At 43.2% G+C, this 11,962-nt stretch overlaps 1 non-coding gene across 1 annotated transcript; it reads left to right on the top strand.

Moving 5' to 3' along the window:
* The first annotated feature begins 10,677 nt into the window (after positions 1-10,677).
* Trnae-uuc (transfer RNA glutamic acid (anticodon UUC)) lies at positions 10,678-10,749 on the top strand. The gene has a single exon. It is a non-coding gene; the product is annotated as a tRNA-Glu (tRNA).
* Positions 10,750-11,962: the final 1,213 nt, after the last annotated feature.

Consider the following 11,962-nt stretch of genomic DNA (forward strand, 5'->3'; position numbering starts at 1 on the left):
GTGTTCACACAAATTGTGGGCAAAGTATCGATTTCGGGACATAGTAACCATCTAGAGATCTTTTTAAAGCATTTCGTAATATACGGGGTGTTTAATAAGATTTTTTCTCGGCCATTTTTGGTTGAAAAAATGGAGCTTTTGTTGTAGAACATCGTGGAATAATCTCGTCAGCCCCTATACCTTCATGAAGTTCCTGCGGTTGACTGAGCTATACGTAACCTTCAAAACCGCTTCTGTTAAGGTGCGTTCCAGGCAGAGAGCTGTCATTGAATTTCTTCTGGCGGAAAACCAAAGCATAACAGACGTTCATAGGCGCTTGCAGAATGTCATCGGAAATCTGGCAATGAACAAAAAGTGAGTCATTGGAAGAGGAGTCTGTCATCATCGCAACAAGGTTGTGTTAACTTGTCCCATCTCCCGTATGCCGGCCGGCCATTCACTCCCGAGACTCGTGCAATGTTGGGACGTGCGGACACGATCATTCGAGGTGATAGTGGTGAGAGTCTTCTGGACTCTGAAGCGGCTATTCTGTTTGATGTTCTTTCTCATGGTGCAACAATCAGCTCAGAAGTGTATTGTGCTACCCTCAGGAGACTGTAGAGGCAACTTTAGGGTATTCGTCACTAAAAAAAAAATGGAAACGAACTTGTCCTTCTCCATGACAATGCAAGGCCTCACGTAAGTCTGTGTGCCCGACAGGAGCTCCCTGAACTTCACTAGACTGTTCCTCACCACCCTACAGCCCGCACCTTTCACCTTCCGACTCCCATCTGTTTGGCCCAAGGAAAGCTGTACTCCGCGAGAAGCAGTACGTGGATGATGGAAAGGTTACTGACGCAGCAAGACATTGGCTCCGACGTCGACCAAGAGTGGTACCAGGCGGGAATACAGGCCCTCCCGTAAGGGCGTAAGGCTGTCGAAGTGAACAGATTATATTGAAAAATAGATTTTTCTGTCCAAAAGAGTAGGGATAATATGGCGTACTGGAATCCTAATTAAAATCAAACTGCTTTTGGAAAAGTGATGCATTACTTATTGAAAGCCCATCGTAATAAAACGAAAGTGGTATCATCAGGACGTATAAACACAGTCTACACGTATCGTCGAACAGAACTAATATACTGCGAACAAGGTAACAGTTTACTTAGACTAATATGATATTGTGCAATATTCTTTAGGTGAGGAACTTTTCACTATAGGCAATGGCACACACGTTCAGTTACATTAAGTCGAGTAATAACATGAGTGTGTAGAATAATTTAGAGGGAAATTTGTATTTATGTTTGATTGTATAGCTGGTATGGGTTTGTGAATCACATAGGAATTTATTATAGTATATTACAAAAAATGACGAAAAATCTATCACAAGTTGTAATAAAACTAATACGTCCCTTTTGTTGGGTTGTCTAGGTGGGTGAAGCGCACGAAAGAGCTTGATTACACTGATCCATTTGATGCTGATAAAGAGAAACGTGTAGGGTTTCACTGGAAAATATTTCTAATTTTATCAATAACATGTCGTGATTGTGACTGAGTGTATTCTGACTGGGCTGTAGAAGTACTCAACTGGTAAAATGCGGCCTTTCCGTCGGTAAATGTTCGTAAATTACAATTATATCGTGACAGTAACATTTGCAGGACCACATTTTTTGAGATATGTATTTTATGTAAGCAATGTGTTATATACCGTATTGTAGTGATCGACGTGATCATTGTAGAGTTATTGCGCTTTGTTTGATTTCTTTCCTCAATTGGACTAGTGTCTGTACTGCAATGAAAACAATACACAACGTTGCAAGTGTCGCCGGTAAGCGGTTGTTCCATTCACTGAGTGCTTGCTGTTGACAATACTAATGCGCACTTTACTCTTCGTCCTCAGTACTCAGTACTCGCCATTTAGTGCTGCACTGTTTTGTCTTGGGTTTGTTTTTCTAGCAGTGTTTGTTTACGTTAACAGTGGTACAGATCAGTATGGATACATTCGCAGATGAAGAGTTGACCGATATGTGCTTTGTGTGTGGATCCGCTGCATGCAGTGGAGAAGCCGCACAGTGACGCATATGCTGAGCTGTTCCAGTAACGGCGACAACCACATCTAATTCATTTACCATCCGTACATAGGCTTCTACGAGAAACCGGATGTTTTGGTGATTACATATTAGTCTTTTTCATTATTGTGACAGTATTTGCATACAAGCGAATGTAACTGGGGTTACAGTCTGAATAGATAGTAATTACTTTATTGTTCTGTAACGAGGAGTCAGAGATCGCTGGTGCTTACAACAAAACACTCAGAAGATATCCGTGAAAAAACGCTGAAAGTCTGTCGGTGGAGTTCTGGTACGCCCCATATATTGAAACGTATTGTCGAAGGAGGCCTGTTGTCGTAAATGTAAAATATAAGCTATACCTTACAATCACCTGTCGTGGACTTGTTGCATTCATATTGAGCTAAATGTAAGCGTGCTTTGGAGACGAGGTTTTGTTAATCCGATTACGCCGGCCGCGGTGGACGAGCGGTTCTAGGCGCTTCAGTCCGGAACCGCGCGACTGCTACGGTCGCAGGTTCGAATCCTGCCTCGGGCATGAATGTGTGTGATGTCCTTAGGTTAGTTAGGTTTAAGTAGTTCTAAGTTCTAGGGGACTGATGACCTCCGATGTTAAGTCCCATAGTGCTCAGAGCCATTTGAACCAATCCGATTACGTGTAAGTCATGCTCTATTTTAAAAGTATGTAATACGGAGACGGCCGAGGAAACCAAACTGCGGTGCTTTTCACAACAAACGACAGACGTTTGAAATTTATTTTAACAAACAGTTTTAATGAAAAGTTAAATCATCTGTGTAGGCGACAGTTGACAAAAAATGTTCAAATGTATGTGTACACACTACTTAACCTAAATTATCCTAAGGACAAACACACATACCCATGCCCGAGGGGGGACTCGAACCTCTGCCGAGACCAGTCGCAAAGCCCATGACTGCAGCGCCCCAGGCCGCTCGGCTAATCCCGCGCGGCTGGCAGTTGACATAAGTCGCCTTTATCCCGCATGCATATGATATTAACTGAGACTGAAAAACCTAACTGGCAAAGCATGTAACAGCCACTAGACGACCGACAGATTGTTTATCCTAAAACTCGATCGGTGGCAAAAATCGCGTTGGTTGCATTAGCGGCAACGTAGTGACAACTACGTTTCTTGCCATTATTTATTTTCTTTGGGTCCCTCGGTTCCCCCATAACTTGAGAATAAATGTTGGAAAAAGATTCTGGAGTGGAATCAGTAACATCCATCAGTGCACTGACGCGTGGTTCTGCGGCGAACACTCGCAGCTTAATACTCTATTTTCTCTGATTCGTCCGGACTGTCGGGCGTCTATAAATAAGTAGGAGAGCAAACAGGATCACGACCTTCAGTCGGAAGCCGCGGCAGATTAGATTAGGGGTCGTCCGGGGCGGCAGGGCTCGATAACAACGGGCAGTCTCCGCCAGCATATGACACCGACTGCTGCCAACGCGAGAACACACCAGCCGTAGGGCCCAGTGTCCACTGCTAACCGTATGCAACGAACAGCGTACCAAGCCCATAAGATCAGAGTATGCAACGTTTGTATCGTATGGTGGTTCTAGCGGCAACTTCTGCGTCGTAACATTAGAACAAGGCAACGCTATTATTTCTAATAGAATATGAGCGTTTTTTCCCTACTAAGGAAGGCTGCAGACGGCACTGGGGTCTTGTAGGAATGTCGGTCACTTTGGAGAGGGTTAAGCGACTCTATTGGCATTGAAGTATTTGCCTGGAGTAAGTTTTGGGAAAAATCACAGAAAAGCCGGTGAAAGACATGAGCCTGCTGCTTCAGAAGACGCGTTCTGCACTTTAATAGTAACGCCATTTTCCTCGGTCACTTCTTCCTTTCCTTGTCCTTTCCTGCCCGCATCTGGTGGTCGTGCGGTAGCGTTCTCGCTTCCCACGCCCGGGTTCCCGGGTTCGATTCCCGGCGGGGTCAGGGATTTTCTCTGCCTCGTGATGGCTGGGTGTTGTGTGCTGTCCTTAGGTTAGTTAGGTTTAAGTAGTTCTAAGTACTAGGGGACTGATGACCATAGATGTTAAGTCCCATAGTGCTCAGAGCCATTTGAACCATTTGTCCTTTCCCTATCTGCATTAGTAACCATACTCATTATTCTCAGTAAGTCACTACATATTGCACAAGCAGTTACGTCTCTCACGCGTGAACAGTTTGAAGGAAGGTTGTTTACAATACCGCTGACGTTCTTTTCTTCTTTTGGACCTGGTTGCTGCCTCGAACAACGAAAACCGCATCTCGTAAGTCGCGTATATTCTGGATGACTTTACGTCATGATGATACATCCCTACTGGGAAAGAAAAGATAGGGCACTGCGTTCCAGAAACACTACTCAGCAGTTACCATCACCTTCTTCTTCTTAACTTTCAGGGAATCGGAGTGACCCATGTTCCGTTTTCGTGTGGCACCCTTATCCATCTCATCTCTTCTTGGATCTCGTAAGATTCCTTATTCCTTTTGGTACATATTTCACGGCTTGGAGTGGTGATGGCCGATCTACCATTATTTCAACATAGTTCTTCCTTTTATCTCCACAGGGCGTCTCTGCTAAGAGATGTCAGGTGCAATTTCTCTGGTGTTTCGGGAGATACCTGCAATTTCGTTTTTGTGTTCTATAGCTGGAGTCAGCCCAAACCAATACTGCTGGTCACGTGTTTCATGCGACACCCAACGCCTGCGGAAAGCATTGTTTTTTTTTTCGTTACAAACAAAATGATTTTCACATCGATCCCAAACTAATCTAGTACTATTTTCAAAACATTATCTGCTTAAGGAGGTATAATTTTATCATGAAAACGTGAAATATAACATTTTCAAATATTTTGTGTGCACTTCTTTAGTCTGGTCACACGAAGTTTGAAAATGTTGTATCACTTGATTTATTAATAACATCGAACTTTCTAGATAATGGTTTGAGAATGAAGGAAAATGATCTAAACTAGTGACTAATAAAAATATTAGTTCCAACATTGACGGAAACCTTAATTAATAAATCACAAATATCTTTTTCGTGGCGGGAGGGGGGGGGGGGGTGAGGGGAATGACAATGAAGCAGATTTCAGAACCCGAAAATGAAGCGTACATTTATTATTCAGTTCATTTATACATAATGAATTATTCTATGTATTTCACAAAAAAATGAAAAAGGATTAAAGGAATCATGTACCTTGAGAGCCCTTCGTTTTGGTCTGCCTCCCAGCACGAACGTCCGTTTTCGCCACCCAGCAAAAATACTTGACATCACAGCACTCTGTTTCCCTTCGTATCCGTGTACTATCACTGAGATAGCCTATCGAAGCACTCACTATGTTCGTGGCTTACCACAGTACCGCTGGAAGACATCCAGAAATGTTCACAAAAAGTGCATTTTTAATTCCTTTTTCCATCACAGCTATTTATGCAATATTTATCATATCATATATAAGTTTTTCGAAATGTTTCGCTTTCTAATTTCCCAGAAATCTTTTAGACACATTCTTAAACGATTACCTGGATGTATTCCTCCTCGTGCCTTAGCAATAATTGTTTTTAAAAAGTTCTGTGATCTATGAATATATCAACACATTTGTTTCCACTTTTTCGAAACGAAAACACCGAGCGACGCGACGCGGTGGTTAGCACATTGGACTCGCATTCGGGAGGTAAGACGGTTGAAACCTGCGTCCGGCCATCCAGACTTAGGTTTTCCGCGATTTTTCTTTATCACTTCAGACCAATGTCGGGATGGTTCCTTTGAAAGGGCACTGCCGATTTCCTTCCCCATCCTTGACACCATCCGAGCTTGTGCTCCGCTTCTAATGACGTCTATATCAACGGAACGTTAAACCGAATCCTCCTTTCTGAAACTAAACCTGAGGAACTCTTGACTTAAATATAAGTGGCTGTAGAAATATTGACATTTAAAGCTATTACATAATTCCCTATACGCTTCAGTGTTATGTTTGATGCCGGAAACAAAACTTTTCCTTGACTCTACCCATGTTCATGCAAATTTATCATTACAGGAGTTAATGACAGGCCCTTTGGTAAACTCTTCTGTGAACAGTGTTTGTCCGTCGCATGGATATCCCACTCGCCCAAGAAAAAACAGTACTTTTCTGTAGCCGTACTGCAGTTCTAATGATATGACATTAACTACAGGGCACCGCAAACTTCGCAGGGCTAACCTCCTAGTCGATCACGATAAGAAACATATTCACATATTCACATATGAAAAACATGTGAAAATGTATTGTAGAGTTCTCAAGAAAGCACTCCCAGTAGCGTCAAAGTGCACTTTATTATGAAAATTTCTCAACTGAAGACACTAGTTGTCCAAAACGCTGCCCGTTCACGTATTGACATCACACCTCGAAAATCACTAGGTGTTCATGCAGTGCTGTCAACTGTTTATCCTGAGGCCAGATATTTATTGAAAGAAGTATAACCGCTGGCAGGCACTGTAAGTCGAAAATTAGAACTAATGTGTGAATTTTAACGTCAGTTTCCTATTCAGTGACACCAAATTAACAAAGTTTAGCTCGTTCCATTTCCGTAACACTTTGTTTGTTGAACAGTGTGAAACATGCATACACTGACAAGTGTGTTCAATGAGAACAACAGTACTATGGTGTGCCGGCCGCGGTGGTCTAGCGGTTCTAGGCGCTCAGTCCGGAACCGCGCGACTGCTACGGTCGCAGGTTCGAATCCTGCCTCGGCCATGGCTGTGTGTGATGTCCTTAGGTTAGTTAGGTTTAAGTAGTTCTAAGTTCTAGGGGACTGATGACCACAGATGTTAAGTCCCATAGTGTTCAGAGCCATTTGAACCATTTTTGACTATGGTCTGAGGACAGTACTCGCCGCGTGTGACGCGATGCCGCTTTGTTCTCCGCTTGCACCAAGCTTGTGCTCGTTAACTAAATATTATGTGCAAACAATTACCCATGCTGCTTTGCGAAACATTTTACTAATAATGTTTAGATGTTTTTTATGTTTGTCAAACAAATCAGTACGCATGCGACAGCATGCGCTAATAATGTTTTCCAAAACACTGCGAATGGAAACGGGATTTTTTCGGGGCTCATAACTCGGGTTCTGTTACTGATGATAGAAAGATAGGGTCTAGTGGTTTCGACAGCCCTTGGGCTAGAGATCATTTGTATACCAAAAGCAATAATCGTCTTACTGTAAATGTCCTGCAGTGCTGGGTCAGTTTTTGAATATTACACATTTCCTCCATCTTAGCAAATCGGTCGGTTATTTTTCATTAGCTGTGATCCAGGGTGCACCTTAAGTGGCTTGTGGAGGCACCATTTAGTTTATGCCTGGATCCTGAAAAAAAACGAAAAACATGATTTTTGGGTGCCAAAACCGAGCCGCTTCAAAGATTGCTATGCACAGTAAATGGACGAAGTTGTTACTATGTATTGCTAAGGTCCCGATCTCGAAGACCCATGAAAATTTTCTTGATATCTTTATCCGCTTCTGAGATAGAGGTTCAAGGTTGCCCTACTTAAACACGTAAAATACGCACGTAAAATCTGGTGTGAGTCGAAAACATAGTTTATGAAGTGACGTTAACACGGAGAAATATGCTGTAAAGTGTCTGCACTATCATCAGAAGGGTACTGTGAACTCATTGTTGTAGGACTGAAGCATATGCAAAATTTTTGAGCACGTAAAATCCGGTCTGAGGTCTAAAATTTGTTTTGCATTACTTTAGTTTCACATAACTAAACTATGAAAATTTTATTGACTCTTGAAGTTCTGTTCATGTGAGTGACATGTCCTGCTGTAGCAGGGACAAGAAGGGAACCAGTGGAAAAATGCTCTTATCGGAGGTTCAAAAAAGCGAATATGCTCCTGACTGAGTGCAAAGTGGGCTACCACTTGCCTCATCCTACCTTCTTCAGCATCTTCATAAATTTTCCCAAAAATTTTGGCTTGCAAACATAGTCGTGTGTTTTTTTTTTTTTTTTTTTTTTTTTTTTTACACTCGGAGAGAAGGAATCAGTGGCATCGGGGAATAGACGGAAAACTAATATATACTGGAAGACAGCAGACAGTAATTATGGTATTGGAAAGAGTGAAGTAGACAATGGCACTATGAGAGAAAGAGAGGGAACAGGAAGCGGAACGTAGTTAAGTGACTGAATCGTGCTAGGAAAAAAGTGAAAGACACGGTGCCAGTGGGAGAGGAATAAAGAGAAGAAAGTGGAAGTGATAGCCAGTGATAATGAGAAAGGATGTATGACAATGACAACTAGGAAGAGAGAGATAGTGACAGTGAGAAGAGATGGTAGCAGGGGGAAGGAATGAATGATATACGGTAATAGCAAGAGAGAGCAAGAAGGAGACAGCGACAGTGAGAGGGGACAGTAGTAGTAGGACAGTCCGAAGGAGAATGCGGCTGTGATACAGGAGACAGTGACACACACACAAAGAGATAATGACAATGAGTTGGGCTGAATGTGAGTGAGAATGGGCAAGTGGGAGTGGGTGGGTACCAGTGACTTACTGTGATGGGATAGTGGGAGTAAACGAGTTACGGTTAGGGGTGCCTGAGGGAGTGAGAGGTGAGGCGCGTGTTAAAAAGAGCTCGAATATGTTCGCATGCCAAAATTTTTGTGAAAATTTTTAAAGGTGCTCAGAAAGTTAGAATGAGGCAACTGGTAACCCACTTTGCTGTCAGGAGCATATTGGTCTTGTTTGTGGAGATATTCTCCGCTGGTAATAATTTGTCTGTTTTCAGTAGAAACAGCATTGGCTACCCAGTCAATTATTTTCTTCATTACATATATTTATACAAAACCTCGCGTTTCTTTTCTTTTTTTACCGTAAGTCAATACTTTGATTTTGTTCTCGATAAATCAAGGAAGGAAATTTAATACCGTCGACGTTGAGGTCGTTAGAGACGGGGCATGAGTTCGGACAGTGTCTAAGGATCCATCCCGGCATTTGCCTGTAGCGATTTAGGAAAGTCATAGTAGACCTTAATCTGGATTCCGAACGTGGGTTTGAACCGTCTTCCTCCCGAATGAGAATCCATTGTGCTAACCACTGCACAACCTCGCTCAATCCTCGGTAATTGTCTTCAGTCCACAAAGGGAAATACATTTTAGCCTTCAGTAAAATGCTAACCGAAGTAGTCCATTAGCTTAACTGAGAATTGGTAGTGAATTAGTTATTGCCTTGTTGAAAGAACCATTCCAGTCTTGGCCTTAAGTGACTGGGATACCGCGCAATACGCTAAATCTGGAAGGCTGGACGATGATTTGAAACCTGCCTCTTCTGAATGTGGTGCGTAATCAATGCATTACTTTGATCGTGCCTTTGGTTGGAACAACAGCGTTTAAAAGAAATAAATTCGCAAAGAAAAACACTCGTTGTTTTTACTACGTAAGATCGTCTGTGAGTTGTAGTTCAAAAATCCTAACCGACTATGACTGCTTCTGGACACCTTCCTGACATTAATCGGATACGTATGTAATCCTATAAGAAGCATCCTGAAGGATAAAATGTTTTAAAATACTGTAGAGATATTCTCACAATTTGAAAAATGTGTGTTTCTCCTCCACATAAGTGACAAACGTGGCACTCACGGTGAACTTTAATTTCTCGATGTTTTGTGGATAAAATCTTGCGTCATAGCAGTTTAGTAGCAGCTCCTGCCTGGCTCTTTCAAATTCGAGGAAACTTATCTCGTACTGGGATATAATAGACACAAGAATGTACTAAAAGTGACAGTGGGAAGGACGTCATAATTATAGCTGCTTGTTTCTCGATAAGGGTTTCTATATTTCGCTTTCTTTTTATTTTGTACAGTTTTTCATATTATCACTTCACCAGCAATTCATTTCACACACAGTATCTGACACACAAGGAAACGAAATACTAACGGCGATAACTATGACAGGGAAAAACACTGCTAGTTTTGCACTATATATATATGTTCATAATCAACCACGTATTTTAATGCTGGTTTTCCAATCGAATGCGGTAGCAAAAACACGAAACACATGATCAGAAAATTATAATCGAAACAAAATAAGACTCCAAACATCTTGCAGCCGTTTGGTCAGAGAAGTCAGGAAAGACCCTCACTGCAAATGATGCCGTTGACGCGTTCTGTTCGAGGAAACGAATATCCGTCTCACGCAATCCAGGTGATAGTAGAAGTCGGCACATTTAGGTGGAAAGCTTTGGGGAACTATTACACGTCACTACGGAGATAGCTTTACGTTCGAAATTTTAAGCAATTTGTCAGTTTGAAATGTCAGCATGCCCTTTTACCTTGTTGTTATGGCGGATTTTTCTTATTGATATGCGAAAGTCAGCGCTTTTAAAAATAAACGCCGGAAATAAGGCGCAGACTAGGTTACTTAGACGTTTGTGAAAATGCTGTAATAGTACGTCAACGAAAATACAGAAGTGTGTGCCGAACCAACTTTGGCGAGCACTTGGCGCGACTGGCAGCGTGTCAAAGTAGCCCTGCCTCCCGACCGGCTTCCCCCACCAACGGCTCCCGTAGAAACCAGTTTCCGGCAAGCGCCAAGCCAGGTCCTGTAGTGACTCACATCTGTGAAATACAACTGCACTGCCACTGTGTCTCATCTCCCATGTGGTCTAGTGGCTAGGATAGCTGGCTTTCACCCAGCAGGCCCGGGTTCGATTCCCGGCATGGGAAATTTTTTTTAACCTTGAAGGCGAGACACTCGTTTCAGCTTACGTTAACAAAGAAGGAAAAAGCACAAGACTTCGTCTAGAACGTACTACAAGAGGTAAAAGCGCCGTAAATAAATTGCGGGCCAATTTTATCAAGAAATCCCGTTTTTCACCCGTAAATATCAAAATATAGATACATGCTAAGTATACGGTATTTCCAGAAAGGCCACGCAAGATGATTTATAAACAAAAGCGGAACGTGTCTGGTGAATGATATTCTTTTACTGCAAGCAATATTAAGGCGGAAAAACCATTAAAAATAAAAATTACACACTGATCAATAAGAAAACCTACCTAATGGCCGGTTACGTCCAGCTTTGCCACAGGTAGCAGTGGTGACGCTTCGTGGCAGGGAAGCAATGAGGCCATGGTAGGTCGCTGGAGGGAGTCGCCACCCCATCTTTGCACACATGTCAGTCAATTCCTGTAAATTCCGGGGGGGGGGGGGGGGGAGCGATGAGCTCTGACGCCACGTTCAGTCACATCCCATATGTGTACGATCGGATTCAGATCTGGCGAGTAGGGGGGGCCAGCACATCAAATGGAAGTCGCCACTGTGTCCCTCGAACGACTCCATCACACTCCTGGCCTTCCGACACAGCGCATTATCTTGTTGAAAAATGCGACTTCCGCCGGGAAACATGATCGCCATGAAATGGGTGCACATTGTCTGCAACCAGCGTACGATACCCCTTGGCCGTCATCATGCCTTGCACGTGCTCCGCTGGACCCGTGAACGCCCACGTAAACATTCCCTAGAGCATAATGGAGTCGCCGTCAGCTTGTCTTCGTCCTGCAGTGCAGGCGTCCAGGCGCTGTTCGCCCACAAGACGACGGCTTCGCTGCCTCCCATGGGCATGACGAAGAAGGTTTCGGAATTTATGAGACCATGCAACGCTCAGCCATTGCCCCAACGTCCAGTGGCGATGTCCATGTGCCCATTTCAGTCCTAGTTGCTGATATCGTGGTGTTAACAATGGCACATGCATGGATCGTGGGCTGTGGAGGTCCATCTTTAGGAGTGTGCGGTGCACTGTGTGTTCAAACACAGTTGTACTCTGTTCAGCATTAAAGTCTGATATTAGTTACGCCGAAGTTTGGCGCCTGTGCTGTTTTACCAGTCTGCCCAGCCTACGATGTCTGACAATAGCCCAGTCAACGAAGACCAAAAAATG

This window comes from Schistocerca cancellata, chromosome 3, assembly GCF_023864275.1.
Source record: "Schistocerca cancellata isolate TAMUIC-IGC-003103 chromosome 3, iqSchCanc2.1, whole genome shotgun sequence".
In the NCBI taxonomy this organism is placed as follows: domain Eukaryota; kingdom Metazoa; phylum Arthropoda; class Insecta; order Orthoptera; family Acrididae; genus Schistocerca; species Schistocerca cancellata.